The following is a 21,826-nucleotide window of genomic DNA, read 5'->3' as shown; positions in this document are numbered from 1 at the left end:
TTAGAATCCCGCCAGTTCTGATGAAATTGACGTCTGTCGTTATGATTATATCGTCTGTCGTCATGTCCGTAGATTCCATAGTTACTTTCTTGTCGGTCATGTGGTGGAGAACTTCTCCCTGATTCGTAACTGCACGCTGGTCCGTTGCGTCTGAAGTTATTCTGTCTCCCTTGATAATAATTATTTTGGTTCCCATATTGTCTGTTTCTATGGTTATCTCTGTCATATTCATTACTACGGAAATGCGATCTTTCTCTGTAACTATTATTACTCTGCCAGTGGTTGTCATATGGGTGGTGTCTGTTTTGGTCACGATTTGCGTTGTAAGAATAGCCTTGTCATGTCCAGTTATTGTTTCTGTCGTCACGGAATTGTGACGTATGTGACCTTCAGTGATTGTTTTCCTGTTTTCGCATCCGGCGACTGTCTGTGTCAATTTCTAATTCTTGTAGGAGTCCCTGAAAAGCGTCAATGTCGTCTTTGCAACGTCCTGCCAAAATAATATTTCTTAAATGTTCAGGCAATTTCATTAAGCAAATGCGGATGAGTACTGAGGGGCTGTATGGGTTTGAAAGATACTGATTCTTATGCAACATGTCTTCAAAATATTTGACAAGACTGGAAAATTCAGATCGCATTCTTACAGCTGGTTCATTCTGTAAATAGCCACACATAAATTCTGATCTGTGCTCTAATGACCAGTTGGGAGGAAAACAATGAGAGAATTGATGGAGCCATGCTTGTGGATGAATGTCGTTGCCAGAATTCTTAAATGTTTTGAATTTACATGTAGTAATGAACAGCTTATAGTCAAATTCATTGTGTCAGCGAGTAGCATATCGGTCACTGTTACGTCGTGTCGGCAGTTCCATCTCAAAATTCGGTGTACCTTGCCAATTTCTTTCATAATTTCCGAAATGCGCTGTGTTATTATTTTGTGGCTGTTCCATATTTCTGTGTCCCTCATCCCGTATTGCGGCGCGAGTGTCCTCTGAAATACGTAATTCTTGTATTACCTGTGTCAGCTGATCTTTTACTTCCCGGATTTGTCTTTGGTGTTGCGTATTAATTTGATTCTGATTTTGTTTCAGTTTCCTAATTTGTTCGCACTCTTCTGTCTCATTAAAGACTACCGGTTTTGTGTCATTCAGATTATCATCTACCTTCGTAGATAAATTATTTAGCTGATCCGAAAGTTCAACTACTTTCTCTGATAATGAACTAATTTCCTCCATGTGTCTTTCTGAACCAATTTTCAGAGTATCTACTGTGTCCTTTAAGTTTTCTTGAGTTTTTGCAAGTTGCGTAACCGAATCGGTAGATGCAACTGAGTCAATTTTAGCTTGCAGGGTCTCATGATTTTGATGAACAATAGTTTGCAGTTCTTTTATGGCTGCTTCGTGATTCTGTAATGCATTTTCATGCCGTGAAAAAATAGGTTTGGAAATGCTCACAAATTTGTGTTTTTACGTCATTACAGACTTTTTGACATTTCGATTCAATGTTATGTAACTCAGTAGTTAAATCTTCACGTGTTTGTTCACGCGTGGTGTCTAGCTTTTGATGATTTTGTTCCATTGTGTCTAACTTTTGAAGCTTTTGCTGTGTTTGTCTCTGATTTTGTTCCATTGTGTCTAACTGTTGCTGTGTTTGTCTCTGATTTTGTTCCATTGTGTCTAACTTTTCAAGCTTTTGTCCCATTTGTTGCATTAATTGTAATAACAATGCACTGGTATCTGAAACATGTTCCTCAGTGCTTTTCGGCAGTGAATTTGCACCGGCAACATTCACATTTTGACAAGCGGAAAATGTGTCTTGACTCATTTCAGAAAAGGGTGAGGACGCAAAACCTGAATCTACAGTATTTGCAAAATTGTGTCCTGTCATTTCGGATTCCTGAGGCGAGCTGTTGCCGAGCGATCGATCGATAATGCTTCCCTGTTCACTATCTGTTTCACTGTCTACGCCATTGTTTGCAGCCCGCTCCATTTCCCTATGCACAGTTACCAAATTACTACTTTGAACGTCTGTTAATTCATTACACAGTGGTGCTGGCAAGCTACGCTCGTCGTCACTATTATTTCTCAGTTTACTTTGGAGCCTAGTGTTACGTTTTTCACACGCCATTATTGTCACAATATTTCACACGATAACACAGAAAAGCACAATTTGAAGAGCAAAAATTAGAGAACACATTAACATAGCACTGAAAATAATATGTAGTTAATTGCAAGCGCAGCTGCGAAATACTTGGTGCAAATCTACATGCATGCCACAACTGTTTTACTGTACAACAATGAAAGACTGCAACTACAAAGGAGATTCTCTCTACAATTACGCGCTAGCAATAAACAATAGCTACATTAATTACACAAACTACAAGAAAAAAATCAGAAGATTCCAGTTATGTATCCTCCGCTAAGGATCGACATATGAAACGTCCCCTTTTGAAAAATTGTACAAGACTGTGCTTAACCTGACACACAATATTTTTAGCGCAACGCAATCTGACTTTCAGAAATCCCTACAAAAGAATGGCCCTGACTAACATTAACCTATGCATTTCACAACTCGCTTACCTCACAAAAATCTTGGTTACTCGAACTACTGAAATACAGCGAGCGCCACTACTGCCAGCTAAATAAAAGATTCAAACTATGGAAGGCACTAACTACTGATAGGGATAGTTAGCAAATGAAAGATTTTAATAGAGAACAAACAATGTAATTACCTTAATAGTCATAATATATATAGCAGTTCATGACAAATTACAAAACTCCGCCATCTCTCTCCCCACATCCACCACTACTGGCGGCTCACCTCCAACTGCGCAACGCCACGCGCTGTTCACAACCAGCTGCCTAACACTACAATGGCGAGTATTACAACAATGCAAAGCAGCCACAGACTGCAGACAGCACAGCCAGGGATTTTCTTACAGAGGTGGCGTTACCAATAAAAAAACCTAAACAGCCTACTTACAGTAAGTAGGAATTGTTCTTTCGCGAACAGAAGCGTATTTATTCTTTGGCGGGCGGAAGGCGATTATCTCTGGTGATTGTTCAGAGCACGCTGACAGCCATTAGCACACAACAATAAGGGTCCTACAGTTTGGAGTCGCTTCCATTCAGTGTATGTTGTGGTGCTGAAAATGAGTATGTCTGACATGAATTTGTGTTTCATTTGCGAAAAAACTGTGGTGAGTGGTGGACCCAATGTGAAAAAGAAAGGACTGAGCACACTTATCGATTGTAGTGCTAAACGCAGGGAGTCTGCTCACACCCGTTTTTTGAAAACGCTCAGTGAAGTGATGGTGCATGAAGCATGCTACAAGAAGTACATTAATGAGAGAATGATAGCAGCTAGCCTTCGACATCCTCAGGAACCAACAGGCGTGCTACATCGGTCGCAGGGAAAAGGTCAGTTGAATTTCAAAGAGAAATGCTTCTTATGTGCAAAAGGGAATTCTGATGACTTTTTAACGAAGCAGTTAAGATTGCCATATGCCAAACGAAATTTTGTTTACAAAGTAATGAAATTGGAAGTTCTATCGACAGTATTAGAACAGGTTAAACGACGTGGTGATGAATTTGGTCAACAAGTGATAGAGCGGATTCAAAATGTAAATGATTTGGTTGCTGCAGATGGGTGGTACCACAGGTTTTGCTACAGAAAGTTCTTTCACCGTGTTTCAGCTACTGGACAGAAACGAGGTTACCGACCTGCGACACAAGTAGATGAAGGCATGGAGGCTGTATTTGCCTACCTGGAAACCAATGCGGAAGAATGTCAGTTTTCTATGGACGATCTGTTAGAGCAAATACCCACATAACCTCGTCCTGATATTCGAACTGTCAAGGCTCGCCTTTTCCAGAAATATGTTGACGATGTGGTGATAGCTGAAACAGCTTCAAAGCCAACAGTCGTATGTTTCAAGAATGTTGGGCACCAACTACTCAGTGACAATTGGTAAACCTAAAGAAACTCAGATCCTCAGCAAGAAAGACTACGAATCGTCAAAGCAGCTTCAAATATCATATTAGACGATATAAGATCAGTAGTGTACGATGTAAAACAGTACCCTCCTTCTGATAGTTTTTTATGTGATGTTGAGTCTGTCATACCAGAATCTGTAAGATTGCTCTTTGAAACTATGATTTTGAAACACAAGCGGTCTCCCAGAAAATGGGGGAAAAGATGTGTTTCTCTTGCTCATGCACTCGTAAGTGCTGCGAGGCCACGTTCATTTATTTCATCACTTTTGACTGCTATTAGTGCATACTTGTACCGGAGGTTTGGCTCAAAACATCTCATCCAGGTTTTGTCTTCCCTTGGCTTTGCAGCATCTTATACGGAAGCTGCCCTATTGGAAGTGTCTTTAATCCTTCAGCTTGACAACGAAACGCAACGAAGTGACGCATTTTGCCAATTTGTGTTTGATAATGCAGCTTTCAATGTAAACACCCTAGATGGAACTGATACGTTTCATACAATGGGCGGTATAATGTGTGTTACTCCTCATGATGCATTGCTTCCTCAGAAAAATATTAAAAAGTTGAATCATCTTCCCTCAGCTCAACTTGTTAGTGAAGCCGAAAAAAATGACATACAGACATTCCACAGAACACAAGTTGGAGGGCTGAAGGCCATAAAAATGGAAGATTTGGACATAATTGCTCCTGCAAAAGATGAGATCGTCATCTCAACAGCGGAAATTACGTGGTTATATTGTAAATGGTCTCAGAATGCAGTTGTTTCAGGATGGAATGGTCACATGGAACGCTTGACGGCAGGCAAAGAATATGAACGTTCTAAAATAAAGTGTCTTCCATTTCTTAATTCATCACCAACCCATTATGGAAGGGTGCTGTGAAATGTAAGTACTGCAATTGTGAAGGTAGTATTGACGTTTCTGAAGACATTTCAGCAAGGAAGGGCCTTTCAAGTTGGTTAGTGATTGCCTGTAGCTCGTGTAAGATGCATAGTGATACTACGAAATCATCAGTAACTGATAGTTGACATTACAGTGTAAATATTCAGCTTTCTTATGGAATGCTATGTATTGGAAGGGGAAGGAGAACTGCCCAGCCTTTTGTGCAGTGATGGATTTGCCTCCACCTCCACTGAGGTTTGGCAGATACAATAAATTAATACATAATGCTTTATGTGGTGTAATTGAACATTCGATGAATAGAACAGGAGAAGAAGCAGTAGTCTTGTGTGAGAATACAGATATTGTAGTAGCATTTGATGGATCTGGGCAGAAGAGAAGTCATACTTCTCTGAATGTGGTTGTAAGTGCCACATTTATTGAAGCTGGTAAGATACTAGATTATGAATGTCTAACAAAGCACTGCCTGGGTTGTTCAAGTGAATTTATTGTCACCCTGTTTGTGTAAAGAACTTTGATGGTCCAAGTAGAAACATGGAAATGAAAGGAGTTCTAAACATTTTTAGAAGAGCAGAGGTCAGTCATAGTGTAAGGTATGTAGCTACTTTGGGGATGGAGAGTGTAATGGACACACTACTGTTGTTAATGGCAGACCATATGGGGACACTCTGATAGAAAAGCTTGAATGTGTTGGGCATGTACAAAAAAGAATGGGAGCTTGGCTGAGAAAATTATGTAAAGACTTCAGTGGAAAAAACTGTCAAATGGAAAACACACATGTGCTCCAGGTCATCTTACAAAAAGTGAAATTGATTCTTTGACTCAATATTATGGACTAGCAATAAGGAGAAATGTAGGAGATTTGGAGAACATGAGACTGTTTGGGCAACATCTTTTCACAGAGTGTCAACAGATGAAACCGCACAGCATGGTTTGTGTCCAAAAGGGGAAGATTCGTGGTGCAAGTACTGGTTGAGCAATGGTACAGGCATACAATATACCCACAAGCATTCCTTACCACTTGCTGGAATGGAGGCAATGAGGCCTATATAGGGATCTGGCAAATAAAAATCTACTTAGGTAATGTATGCAAAGTCTGTCTCAGAATGCAAATGAAAGCTTCATCGGCTGTATATGGGAGAAAATACCCAAAACTGTATTTTTTGGGCTTACAGTGTTGAAGATTGGTGTAATGGATGCAATAATAACATTCAATGATGGTGCAATTTCAAGGATCAATGTTATGAAGAAATTGAACATCCAGACAGGAAGGAATATGGCTTCAGCTCTAACTGCTATTGATAAGTGACGGGTAACCGAAGCAGAGTCAGCTGCAGAAGTTGCTACCAAGAATCCAAGGATAAATAAAAGAATAATTTATTTAATCGTATGGCTAGGGCCCCCTGTCAGGCAGGCCATTCGCAGGGTGCCGGTCTTTCAATTTGATGCCACTTCAGCGACATTCAGTCGATGAGGATAATAGGATGATGATGAGGACTGCACGACACCCAGTCCCTGGGTGGACAAAATTCCCCCATCCAGCTGGGAATCGAACGTGGGCCCAGAGGATTGACAGTCCGTCACGCTGACCGTTCAGCTACTGGGGGGGGGTCAAAGAAAAGAATGAAGAGAAAGAGTATGGAGGATAAGGAAACAGGAGGACAACTGGAGTATGTAGGTGGAATGTTCTAAACGAGCTTAGTGGTAAGTTAAGAAATCTGTAAATCTTCATTTGCGATTTACCGAAAACTTGAATTTTCATCATTCAGATACGCTTTTCTCCTAAATGACTGAAGTTAAACTCACAAAAATTGGTACAGATATTTAGAATGACCTCCTCTACTTCCCTTGCTTACTATTTCCTGAAAAATTTATAACATGATGATGATGTCGGTGATCTTTCAGCTACATTTTTAAATGTTTTTGTTGTAGTAAATAAATTACTTGTCTTTTTCACAGATCAGCATCAGGGAAGGAAATTGGAGGCATAAAACACTTACATGTATATTGTCTGTACTCTGACTCTTTTTCCAAGCTGTGCAGTCAGTGGTTCCAAAGAAAATGGTACCACAGCGAAAAAGTGTTTTGTTTTTTTCTACTATTATAAATATTGCTGCCTCCCCCCATGAACCATGGACCTTGCCGTTGGTGGGGAGGCTTGCGTGCCTCAGCGATACAGATGGCCGTACCGTAGGTGCAACCACAACGGAGGGGTATCTGTTGAGAGGCCAGACAAACATGTGGTTCCTGAAGAGGGGCAGCAGCCTTTTCAGTAGTTGCAGGGGCAACAGTCTGGATGATTGACTGATCTGGCCTTGTAACATTAAGCAAAACGGCCTTGCTGTGCTGGTACTGCGAACGGCTGAAAGCAAGGGGAAACTACAGCCGTAATTTTTCCCGAGGACATGCAGCTCTACTGTATGATTAAATGATGATGGCGTCCTCTTGGGTAAAATATTCCGGAGGTAAAATAGTCCCCCATTCGGATCTCCGGGCGGGGACTACTCAGGAGGACGTCGTTATCAGGAGAAAGAAAACTGGCGTTCTACGGATCGGAGCGTGGAATGTCAGATCACTTAATCGGGCAGGTAGGTTAGAAAATTTGAAAAGGGAAATGGATAGGTTAAAGTTAGATATAGTGGGAATTAGTGAAGTTCGGTGGAAGGAGGAACAAGACTTTTGGTCAGGTGATTACAGGGTTATAAATACAAAATCAAATAGGGGTAATGCAGGAGTAGGTTTAATAATGAATAAAAAAATAGGAGTGCGGGTTAGCTACTACAAACAGCATAGTGAACGCATTATTGTGGCCAAGATAGACACAAAGCCCATGCCTACTACAGTAGTACAAGTTTATATGCCAACTAGCTCTGCAGATGATGAAGAAATTGATGAAATGTATGACGAGATAAAAGAAATTATTCAGGTAGTGAAGGGAGACGAAAATTTAATAGTCATGGGTGACTGGAATTCGTCAGTAGGAAAAGGGAGAGAAGGAAACATAGTAGGTGAATATGGATTGGGGGGAAGGAATGAAAGAGGAAGCCGCCTTGTAGAATTTTGCACAGAGCATAACTTAATCATAGCTAACACTTGGTTCAAGAATCATGAAAGGAGGCTGTACACATGGAGGAAGCCTGGAGATACTGACAGGTTTCAGATAGATTATATAATGGTAAGACAGAGATTTAGGAACCAGGTTTTAAATTGTAAGACATTTCCTGGGGCAGATGTGGATTCTGACCACAATCTATTGGTTATGAACTGCAGATTGAAACTGAAGAAACTGCAAAAAGGTGGGAATTTAAGGAGATGGGACCTGGATAAACTGAAAGAACCAGAGGTTGTAGAGAGTTTCAGGAAGAGCATAAGGGAACAATTGACAGGAATGGGGGAAAGAAATACAGTAGAAGAAGAATGGGTAGCTCTGAGGGATGAAGTGGTGAAGGCAGCAGACGATCAAGTGGGTAAAAAGACGAGGGTTAATAGAAATCCTTGGGTAACAGAAGAAATATTGAATTTAATTGATGAAAGGAGAAAATATAAAAATGCAGTAAATGAAGCAGGCAAAAAGGAATACAAACGTCTCAAAAATGAAATCGACAGGAAGTGCAAAATGGCTAAGCAGGGATGGCTAGAGGACAAATGTAATGATGTAGAGGCTTGTCTCACTAGGGGTAAGATAGATACTGCCTACAGGAAAATTAAAGAGACCTTTGGAGAGAAGAGAACCACATGTATGAATATCAAGAGCTCTGATGGAAACCCAGTTCTAAGCAAAGAAGGGAAGGCAGAAAGATGGAAGGAGTATATAGAGGGTTTATACAAGGGAGATGTACTTGAGGACAATATTATGGAAATGGAAGAGGATGTAGATGAAGACGAAATGGGAGATAAGATACTGCGTAAAGAGTTTGACAGAGCACTGAAAGACCTGAGTTGAAACAAGGCCCCGGGAGTAGACAACATTCCACTAGAACTACTGATGGCCTCGGGAGAGCCAGTCATGACAAAACTCTACCATCTGGTGAGCACGATGTATGAGACAGGCGAAATACCCTCAGACTTCAAGAAGAATATAATAATTCCAATCCCAAAGAAAGCAGGTGTTGACAGATGTGAAAATTACCGAACTATCAGTTTAATAAGTCACAGCTGCAAAATACTAACGCGAATTCTTTACAGACGAATGGAAAAACTGGTAGAAGCCGACCTCGGAGAAGATCAGTTTGGATTCCGTAGAAATGTTGGAACACGTGAGGCAATACTGACCTTACGACTTATCTTGGAAGGAAGATTAAGAAAAGGCAAACCTACGTTTCTGGCTTTTGTAGACTTAGAGAAAGCTTTTGACAATGTTGACTGGAATACTCTCTTTCAAATTCTGAAGGTGGCAGGGGTAAAATACAGGGAGCGAAAGGCTATTTACAATTTGTACAGAAACCAGATGGCAGTTATAAGAGTCGAGGGGCATGAAAGGGAAGCAGTGGTTGGGAAAGGAGTGAGACAGGGTTGTAGCCTCTCCCCGATGTTATTCAATCTGTATATTGAGCAAGCAGTAAAGGAAACAAAAGAAAAATTCGGAGTAGGTATTAAAATTCATGGAGAAGAAGTAAAAAATTTGAGGTTCGCCGATGACATTGTAATTCTGTCAGAGACAGCAAAGGACTTGGAAGAGCAGTTGAACAGAATGGACAATGTCTTGAAAGGAGGATATAAGATGAACATCAACAAAAGCAAAACGAGGATAATGGAATGTAGTCAAATTAAGTCGGGTGATGCTGAGGGAATTAGATTAGGAAATGAGACACTTAAAGTAGTAAAGGAGTTTTGCTATTTAGGGAGTAAAATAACTGATGATGGTCGAAGTAGAGAGGACATAAAATGTAGACTGGCAATGGCAAGGAAAGCGTTTCTCAAGAAGAGAAATTTGTTAACATCGAGTATAGATTTAGGTGTCAGGAAGTCGTTTCTGAAAGTATTTGTATGGAGTGTAGCCATGTATGGAAGTGAGACATGGACGATAACTAGTTTGGACAAGAAGAGAATAGAAGCTTTCGAAATGTGGTGCTACAGAAGAATGCTGAAGATAAGGTGGGTAGATCACGTAACTAATGAGGAGGTATTGAATAGGATTGGGGAGAAGAGAAGTTTGTGGCACAACTTGACTAGAAGAAGGGATCGGTTGGTAGGACATGTTTTGAGGCATCAAGGGATCACAAATTTAGCATTGGAGGGCAGCGTGGAGGGTAAAAATCGTAGAGGGAGACCAAGAGATCAATACACTAAGCAGATTCAGAAGGATGTAGGTTGCAGTAGGTACTGGGAGATGAAGAAGCTTGCACAGGATAGAGTAGCATGGAGAGCTGCATCAAACCAGTCTCAGGACTGAAGACCACAACAACAACAACAAATATTGCTGTCAGTACCAAAATATAATTAATATCTCAATGTTTTTTTTGGGAAATGCTTTGAATAATGACCCTAATTACGTCTAAGAATTTTGAGCTATCTCTCACTTATAGATCAGTTGTACTATGAGGGTGAAGATAATGCTAAAAATGCAGCCCATTCAGGGGCATGTCCCCTTAAGAATATTTCATTTCCTGCTGAACTGAATCATGTGCGAATATTCGAGAAGAACAATGTGACCATATCTATTAATGTGTGTGGCATTCAGTACTCTGAGCATAAGTGGATGCTTATAGGAACAGCAGAAGAACAACACGAAGAAAGAAAGTTTCAAATAATGCATTGTACTTGTCAAAATATTATAAACAAAGATTTATGTGAATCTCTTGATAGTGTCTATTGCAAACACAGAAATTTACCATTTCTGGTACTGTAAAAGCCCTTCGAGATTGATATTGAGTAACATCAGTAGTAGAGCAACCTATGCGTCAAGACACACTGCATTGTTGCCAAATTTATTCAAGATGGCGGCGATGACATCATCCAAGATGGCGGCATGTAGACTTGGCAACATCACATAACATCATCCAAGATGGCGGATATTGGCGGGAAAATAGGCCAATTGTTCTATGTCCACTACCCTAACCTACAGAAAAAACGACGGCAATTTTGAATTTTGGTGGGAAAATAGACCAATCGGGCCACGTCCACTAACCTAAGCCTCCAGAAAAAATAAGCGCGAAATTCAAATTCCAACAGGATAATGCACGTAAAACCGTACTTCTCTTTATTATTGATTATCATTCATTATCATTTATTACCATTCATTATCATTTATTATCATTTATTATCAATTATTATCATTTATTATCATTAATTATCAATTATTATCATTTATTATCATTTACTATTATTTATTATTATCGACCTGCCTCCACTAGAAAATTCCCTCCAAATTCAAATTCCAACACGATAATGGCTGCAAAACCTTTCTTTTGTTTATTATTATTATTCATTATCATTTATTAACATTCATTATCATTCATTATCATTCATTATCATTCATTGTCATTTATTATCATTTATTATTATTATTATTTATTATTATAGGCCTACCTCCACTAGAAAATTGCACCAATTTCAAATTCCAACACGATAATGTCTCCAAAACTGTACTTCTATTTATTATTATCATTTATTATTTATTCAAGATGTCCGATTTTCTCGGTGAGAAAGCCATTTTCCTTACATCCATAACAAAAATCTATCAGAAGTTCAAATTCCAACACCATCATCGATCACACGTACGAACTTTCTCCATCACTTATCTTTTTTCACTGGTAACCTATCAGAATCGCATCAAATAATAAACTGCACTTATAGTAACCTAAGTCACATCCTTTGCTTTTGCAGGGGGGAAGGGACTGAAGACTTTATTTCGATGATGCAAGTACAGTTATCTATGATGTTGGCAAACGGTGTGTTCTCCTTGAGGTCTAGTACCCAGTAGCACTAGCAGAGGACGCTATCGCCCCTTTTGTGACGTAAACCAAGATGGTGAGGGACAACGACTCAGCCTGCTCTGGGCTGCAGGGGAGAGTAAGGATTGACAGCATTCTATTTATTTTGAAACAACTTATTAAACGATAGAGTATATCTATCACACTATCACAAAACACCCACCTAGATGTGCCCGTGGCCATATTCCACAGCCCACAGACACACAAACAACTCGTAATTTCAGTACACAATAGCAAACTGCTCCTAAATAATACAGAACATTAATGTGTAGACACGCATACCACAGCCTACAGACCTGCTCGCAAAATAATGCAATCAACGCAGGCAAGCACAGTCCACCGCCCCCTGCCCAGCAGAGTGCACAGGAGGTAGTGATAACTTACACATCAGTCAATTGTCAAACCATGCACAGGTCCCCGCATGTGTCCTGCAAGCGGCACCATCTCATTCGTACTTCATTTCTGATAAATTCCTATCCCAATACGTATTCATCTAGACACCTATCGGAAGAGAGCGAAGACATATTTACAGTGCGCAAACGCTACAAACTTTTTCACGCCCATTTGCAGTCCACACGCCCGTCAGCTGTCAAAGAACACACAGATGTCCATCCAGGACCGCGCTCCGTCACAGCCCCAAGCCGCGGCCGCCGATCGCAGGTGAAAGTCTGCTCTATGCAGTCACCATTATACTGACATAGCATTCCAAAGCGCGTTCACGCCAGTCTCATATTTTAGCCATCTCCAGGCGCCACTTTTCTTTAGCATTGAAGGCAGAATAGCACAGAGCGTGTTCACACACGTGTTAAACTGCACGTACACGCCCCAGCTTGACTGACACATCGCCATGTAAAACATTCTCAATGTTATTCTTACGTGACACGGCTTTGTGAAAAAAAAATCAGCCAATTCCAGCTCTCCTTAATTTTTATAGTGTCCCAGAAATAGTTTATGCTCGCTGTCTTGTTGTCTCAGCTAGTATTCCCCAAAATTCCTACCCTAATAGAACCTCTTTACCAAAATATCACCGAATCCAGTCTTCCTCCCGGACATAACGTGGTAGACTTCCTGCTCGCAACATACGCAAATGTTCTCACCGCTCTTATATCATACTACAATCAATTGAGTATTCTCATTAGCTCTTATCGAATTTGCCAATTGAATTACTAACGCCGTCGATATCAAAGCATCATCCACCTCTTCTTTCTCGGGCTTTCTGTCGTTATTTTGCAAAGCTTGTTAAATTGCACTGACAGTTCCCTCAATCTGTACACCCCTAACCTGTTCTTTCTTTCTATAGACGCTACACTCACTGGTAATAAACTATTTTACACTGATCACCATTTTGCACAGACAACTAAACATCACAAAGTTGTGTACAAGTCATCAAATACAAACCATACTCACAAGAATATTGGAACTTCAAATCGATCTCGAACCAGGGTATATATCACCGAGTACCATCAATTTTCGCTGTACTTCTCGATATCAAGAACACCACACTAGCCTCCCGATCGCTAACGCAACATAATGCACAACATATACACTGCAAATTATTTCTCCACAAACACCAAACTTCAGCGAGGTGCAGCATGGTGTAAACCATTGAATAAGTAGAAACAAGTAGAGTAAACTGATATTCACACTCTCGAATATCAAAGTCAGTCATCCAAGAGATTCGAGATGATCAATATTCTTTACAAACCAACTATGGTCTTTCCCACGTCTAGAGAACAGGCAAACATGTGTCCAACACACCACAACCGATCTTCCCTCAACTAAATAAAGGCAACAAATGTCCAGAACGAGTCGACTGAACAATTTACATAGGAGGGAATAACGCCGCACCGCAAATGCACCATTTTCTCGAAGTTACACTTGATCACCAAAGCCGCCCAGCACATACTAAGTATTAGTTCGATATTCGTTCGTCTAGAGGATGGTAAAGTTACCTCTAATACATTCCTACACTCCAATAGGCCTCTGCATTCAGAAGACTGCTACCATTAACAGGGAAACCTGAATCAATACCACCACAGACTTTGCATACACGGACACATTTCAGAAAATCCCTCAGATATATCTTCTACCATTGTACCTACAATTAAATCTTGTGATTGTGGTCTCAACTGAAGGGTATTTGGCAATGACTGAAGTATTGGAAATACACCCTGCTGTCGGCAGTGGCTCTGGAAATAGAAATATCACTACCATTCTTAAGACTTGACATACTTTTCCCTTCGCTATCACAGTACCCCATGTCAAATCCATAACCTCCCTACAACAGCACATAGACATTTCCTTTACACAAACAAATATACTTTATAAACCTGATGGTCAAATGCGAACATATCACACACCCGGCACTAATACTACGTATAATATTACCTCCTCAATAGCTGGATGCATATGACATCAATTAATACTGACCGAAAATCAACGATTCGTGTGCATGTCTCTTATGTACATCCTGAGAGTCATACCACCATGTAATAGACATCATCGAGCACATGGTAAACAAAAAATTCCGATCGCAACAACTACTACATGGTACTCTCACAAGCGCTCGCCATTCTGCAGGTGTGCACTAGTATCCACTTGAAACGTTTTATATTTTCTTTATAAATCTATGTACGACATTACTTCTGAATGAGGCCGTTTTTTGTCCAGACAAATACCGAGCCGGTAATCCTAGGAATGTATGTATTAACAGCCAGCTATGCAACAAACTGATAGAATTGGTGAATTTTGAAAGTCATTCAGCTAAGGAACATGGTGTGTGACTGGTATTTGCAACTCCCTCACGCCGCTAGATATTTATCCAGTTGTTGTTGATGTGGTCTTCAGTCCTGAGACTGGTTTGATGCAGCTCTCCATGCTACTCTATCCTGTGCAAGCTTCTTCATCTAACCAGTAACTACTGCAACCTACATCCTTCTGAATCTTCTTAGTGTATTCATCTCTTGGTCTCCCTCTACGATTTTTACCCTCCACGCTACCCTCCAATACTAAATTGGTGATCCCTTGATGCCTCAGAACATGTCCTACCAACCGATCCCTTCTTCTAGACAAGTTGTGCCACAAACTCCTCTTCTCCCCAACCCTATTCAATACCTCCTCATTAGTTATGTGATCTACCCATCTAATCTTCAGCGCCGGCCGGAGTGGCCGAGAAGTTCTAGGCGCTACAGTCTGGAACCGCGTGACCGCTACAGTCGCAGGTTCGAATCCTGCCTCTGGCATGGATGTGTGTGATGTCCTTAGGTTAGTTAGGTTTAAGTAGTTCTAAGTTCTAGGGGACTGATGACCACAGTAGTTAAGTCCCATAGTGCTCAGAGCCATTTGAACCATTTAATCTTCAGCATTCTTCTGTAGCACCACATTTCGAAAGCTTCTATTCTCTTCTTGTCCAAACAATTTATTGTCCACGGTTCACTTCCATATATCGCTACACTCCAGGTTAGGAGTGTGAGGACGGCGCGTGATTCATGCCTGGGTAGCTCAGTTGGTAAAGCACTTGCCCGCGAAAGGCAAAGGTCCCGAGTTCGAGACTCGGTCTGGCACACACTTTTAATCTGCCAGTAAGTTTCATATCAGTACACACTCCGCTGTAGAGTGAAAATTTCATTCGACAACTAATTGATTATATTTTACGATTTGTCTGAAGTGTAAAAAAATTTGAAGTATGGCATATCAAATTCTGTAGAGTTACAGTAATTTGTTATATCTAGTTCAAAACTGATTTTACCATATAATCCAGCAACTTCTTGTGTTTGAAGTTCCTAGAAACAAATCGGAATTTTCGGATTTCTAAGAATAATTTCACGTTGTTCAGGTTCATAATTTGGTTCTAATTTAACAACAGGCACACGAATTTCCATAGATTATATAACAATTTTACCTTCTTTAGGAAGAGTATCTTTTATTTCAATTCCAGCATCATTTTTATCAGTCCAACGAAGAATTACGTCTCCAGAAGGTGATCTACGTGTAAAAATTACAGTTAAATCTCCCTCCCACATAATTTCTTCATAATCTTTAAAAAATCCACCAAGTAATTATAATCGATAAAGTACTTCATATCTCTTACTATTTATTTTTCCTGTATCAATTATATGTTCTTCTAAACTTATTTTATCAGTAACAGATGAAGTTAGATGAAGTAAACAGATGAAGAAATAAAAGGCTGCTCAATTCTAGATAAAATATTATTCCCTTTCTTTATTGTTATAAAATCAAATAGTTTTGCTATACAGTTATTAATCAATTTTTTGTTTGATTTTCCATCATAAGTTTGATAATCTATACCATCATTTCCAATAATACTAAAATTCATGTACAATTGTGCACGATTTGGATGAAGCCAATCATCAGCAATATTTATTTGAATTTCTGTATCTTTGTTAGGAACATTTAAATTATTTTTAGTTTTCTCGTTCACAATGAATGAGTAAAACTGTTAACTTTCAATTTTATTCATGATTGGTTAAGGAAAAAAAATAATTAAGATAATAAGATATTTTTAAAACAACTGTTACAGTTGCATCATTCAAGTCAATTAAATTATCATTTTCATACGTTATAGTAACTTATAAATCTTGAACTTTATCAAAAATAGGAACATTTACAAGACATTTTGGTTCATAAATTATTGGTTCACCAAAGTCTGCATTATGTTTAAATGAAGCAATAATATTAGTTTCTTTATGAAAATGATCATTATGTTTTACATACATTCCATCAGGAAGATTAAAATTTATATTTATTAATTCGAAAGGAATTATTTTAGGAACATCTTTAGGTAAAGCTTTTTCATTAGGTAAAACAAGTTGATTACTAAAACCAAGTAAACTTCCAATACTATCTTTTAAATCCATATATAATTTTACATCACTTTCAATAACAATTCTATTTGAAATTTGATCTGCTGTAATACGTATAGTGGGCTTTTTCGAATAAATAATTTTTTAAATTTTTAAATCTGTATTGGCCTACAATAATTTCTATTGCTTCTCTATCACAATAAATTTTATTATTTTTTGTTGTAATATTTGGAGCTAAAAAAGTTGAATAAATACCAACTAATGAAACATTTGTATAACTATCACGTATTGGAACAGTTAATCTTTTTCCAAATATTGAAGATTTATCAGTAAGTTGAAGTAATCTACTCATTTACTACTGAAAAAAATATTAAATAAATGAACAAAACAGATTGAGAACCTAAAGCAAGAATTCCAGAAAATAAGTTAAAAAACAAACATGGGAATTTTTTACAAAATTCTATAAGATATGTGATAATTGGACCAAGTGGTTGTGGAAAACAACATTAATGATTGATAATTATGTTTTAGCTCCAGGATGGTTAAATTGGAATAAAATTAAACATTTATATGTTTATTCAAATAGCTTCGATCGGCCAATGTATCAAGATTTATAGAACAATGTAAAAAAATTGAAGATAAAATTAATGAAAGTATTGTTAGTTGAATTGCAAATAATGAAGAAATTATTCCTTTAGATGAATGTGAAAATAATTCAATTGTGGTATTCCATGACTTTATTCTAGAAAATCAACACATAGTTAGAGAATATTTTACTAGAGGCAGACACAAAGGTATAGATTGTTTTTATATTGCTCAAACTTATTCAAAAATACCCAAAACAGTTAGTTAGAGATAATTTAAATTTTTAAAATATGTTTAGACAAGATGATACAAATTTAAAGCATATTTATCATGAATTTGTTGGTGAAGATTTAAAGTTTGATAATTTTAAAGAAATAGTAGGAAGTGTTGGAATGATGGGTTTGGATTTTTCACAACTGACATGGCTAGAAAACCAAATGAAGGTAAGTTTAGAAATAAAATGCAATATTTCTTAACAATGTAAACATTAAATAAAAACATTAACTTTAACATTAACTTTAACATTAAATGAAAAACATGAACATAAACATAAGCCGGCCAGAGTGGCACAACATTCTGGAACCGAGCGACTGCTACGGTCGCAGGTTCGAAACCTGCCTCGGGCATAGATGTGTTTGATGTTCTTAGGTTAGTTACGTTTAATTAGTTCGAAGTTCTAGGCGACTGATGACCTAAGAATTTAAGTCGCATAGTGCTCAGACCCATTTGAACCATAAACATAAACATTAATATTAAACATAAATGTTAAACATAAATATAAACATAAACGTTTAACATAAACTTTAAGCATAAACATGAATGTAAACATAAATATTAAACATAAAAATAACCAATGTTTTTTTTCCTTATTAAATGTTTTCAAAGTACGATGAAAAAGTGGTTAAACAATTAAACAAAAGAAAAAGAAAGCTGAGGAATTAAAGGAACAATTTAAGCATTGGAAAAAGCAACCAAGAACAGAATATGAGAAATATGAAATCAAAGATCAATCTGTTATTAACGCTGTTGAAGAAGTAAAACACGGTATTGAAGGTTTAGGTGATAATGTTTAAAAAGCAATTGAAGAAAATAGAGAAGTTGGAAAAAAGAATGATTCCTTGTCATCATCATATAGAAGATTTTGGAGTTTTATCACCAATTAAACCATTAGAAGATTGGTCTGATGATGTTCCTGGAAAATATGATTGTACATTAAGTGGATCAGAAATTCAAGACATATTAAATAAATACCAAGAAGAAAATAAAAGTATAATTATAATTCAAATAAAAGTAAAAAGGTAAATGAAACTAAAAAGATAAATGTTAGTGAACAATGTTAAAGTATATAAATCACAGTGAAGAGAATGTATATGGTTTAAAACCTGTTGGTACGTTTAAATATGTTGGTAATATACCAGTAGAATTCAATGGTGATAACTTAAAAATTGGTGAAAAACATATGGAGGTACAGATGGATTAATGAAACTTTTAACTGAAGAACAAGTTACTATGGAATATTTAAATAAAAATTTGATGCTGTAGATTTATCAAATTAAGCAGATATAATATTTAATTCAGGAGCATTATATTCTGACAATAATCCAAATAAAATAAGATGAATTAGAGGTAACAAATATAATTACTTAATAAAAGAAATTGGTGATGTTAATTTTCCAAACTTAGGAACATCAACTAAAGATAATTCAGAACTAAGTTCTCCTGAAAAAATAGGCGAAGGTTTAGTTAAAAAAATACAGATAAATCCATTGAATATGTTTGGATGAATGATGTTAGACAATTAATTGATTGATTAACAGTAATTCATGGCGAAGAATTAGCTGGAAATAAGAACTATCATAATGAAAATATTTCTATAGCACCAATGTTAACAAATAAATCTAGTGATTTTATAATTGATAATCCAAAAGGAAATCCATATTTAATTAGATTTTTGAATAATCTTCCACATACATTTTGGAAATGTGATAAACTATGGAAAAGTTTTAATAAATTGGGTTTTAAATAACGTTCCAATGCCTGAGATGCATCTACCAGGACATAATTACTGTGGACTTTTCACTAAACTTTTAGGAAAACTAACACATGGTGATCCAGGAATTAAACCATGAGATAAAGTTTGCAAACAACATGACATTTCATACAGAGATCATAAAGATTTGCAATCTAGACATGAAGCAGATAAACAACTTCAGTTAGCCGCAAAACAAAGAATGCATGCAAGTGATGCCAGTTTGAAAGAGAAAATTGCAGCGACATCAATTGGAGGTATTATGTATGGTAAAAGGAAACTAGGTATGGGAATTGATATTGAAGAAAATGGTTGGGGTTAATGAATTGTTTGTTATTATTTTTTCTCTAATAAAATTACCTGTATTTAAATGAATGTACTACATGGTACAATTTACAAGATTACATTTAGCATTGACAATAAAATATACATTAGAAGTACAAAAAAAAGATTATGTTACAAGTGACAGGACATCGATGTGATGCAAGAAATGGAAATCCAAAACCTATTTCAGTTCATATAAGAAATTTAAGAATTGAAAATTTTCGAATTGAATATGTAAAACCAGTTGTAGTTTTATCAAGAAAAGAACTCAGAATTGAACAGCATTAGGGTGGATAAGTCAATTTTATTGAATGTACTTTTAGTATATTCTTACAATCGTGAAAAAACAGGAGAACAAGAGAAAAAACATAAAGTTAGGAGAGATTATTATCATAAACATATGCAAGATCCAGAATGGTGCGAAAATGAAAAAAATAGAAATAAACTTAAAATGCAAATAAAACGAAGAAAGGAAAAGCTACTGAATGAAGCTTTTATGGAGTTATGTAGAATTGAAGTTCGAAAAAGCTTTATTAAATTTTTAACTGTATAAATGAATAACTTTACAGTTGATTATACTTTGTTACCTAGGATCAAAACTAAACCAAAAGCAATTAAATTAAATTTAAATAATTAACAATTAAATGCAATTGAAACATTTTTAACATTTGTTCAAAAAAGGAATAAAGAAAAGAAAGTTGGTGGAAATTTACTTATTACATAAGGTATTCCTTTTGGTAAGAAAATTATTGAATGTTTAACAAAAAAGAAACATGGTAAAGTAATAACACAACATGAAGGCGGATTTTTACCATTACTACTAGCTGCAATACGTTATTTAGCAGCAATTGGTTCTTTAGCTGGTGGATGTGCAGCAATTGCAGATGCTTTTATAAATAAGAAGGAAGATGATGAAGAATTAGAAGAACAAAGAAGACATAATTTAGAAATGGAAAAGAAAACTGGTAATCGAATAACGAAAAAAAAAATCGAAAAAGTGATAGATAGATATCTTAATGCATTAAGTAATTGTGATATAGAAGAACTTACTAAACACTTAAAAATTACACACTTTCGTGTTGAGTACATGATTGATGAATTACCAAATAAGCCATTAAAAATAGAATGTTGAACAGTAATTTAGATACATCTGATAATCCTGTTACACATTGGATTTGTTATTATGAAAATAATTCCAAAAATTTGGTTTTGATTCGTTTGGTGGTAATATACCAAAACAATTAGTTAACTGTTTGGGAAAAGGTGAATTATATTACAATACAGAAAGTATACAAAATTATGATGAAGTAATATGTGGTCATTTGTGTCTTTTTGTTTTAAAATTTCTTTGTGAAAATTATAATTTGAATAATATTTTAGATTTAATAAATTGACATTTTTGGAAGTAAAGTACATTTATTTAAACAAAATGAACAAGTAGTTAATACACTACATTCGATCTGGAAAAAATTGAAAATATGATTAAGCAATTTGATCCAAAGATCACTATTGCAATTAAACAATTTCAAAAAGAATTTAATGCTATTTTTTAAATAACTAAATGTAATAATCGTTTTAAAAATAGAGGACTTGCTAATGTAAATGATCCAGTTGATTTAAAAGATGTAGTTAACAAACAATACTTAGAAAAAAATATATTACAAAACCAGAATACACAGGGGTTTTAACAAAATGAATATGATTTCATACTTAAAAGTACTATTGTTGTTGGTAAACAAAATGAAGATATAAACGTTGATGATTTTTATATAACAGTAAGTGTAGCTGATAATATATATAAAATAAATAATAATAGTCAATCAATAATCGTACATAAATCAAATTTTATAACCGTAATATTGAGAGATTCTGTTAAAACTGTTCCTGTAGATCTAAATATAATTGTTGTTGGTGTAATAATTTAAACTTTAATAAATTTTTATCTATGTAAATGGAAGATCATAGTTTACATGATATCATATTTATTGTTCAAAATGTAAAAAGTTTACTGATTCACATAATCACGTAGAAAAACAACTAAAAATGAAAGACAAAGAATTGATGGTCTTTGTACAATTTGCAAATCTAAAAAGAGTTACTTTGTTTAAAGAATTTGTAAGTGCTGGTGAATGTTTAAATAATATTCATGAAGTAATAATTAATGAATTACATAAACCTATGAGAAAGAATTTTAAAAGTAGAAATGTTGTTTCTTTTAGTATAGATGATTATGGCAAGCTGA

The sequence above is a fragment of the Schistocerca nitens genome, chromosome 3 (genome assembly GCF_023898315.1).
Source record: "Schistocerca nitens isolate TAMUIC-IGC-003100 chromosome 3, iqSchNite1.1, whole genome shotgun sequence".
NCBI lineage: Eukaryota > Metazoa > Arthropoda > Insecta > Orthoptera > Acrididae > Schistocerca > Schistocerca nitens.
The sequence above is the reverse complement of the archived record's forward strand: the minus strand, read 5'-3'. Positions refer to the sequence as shown.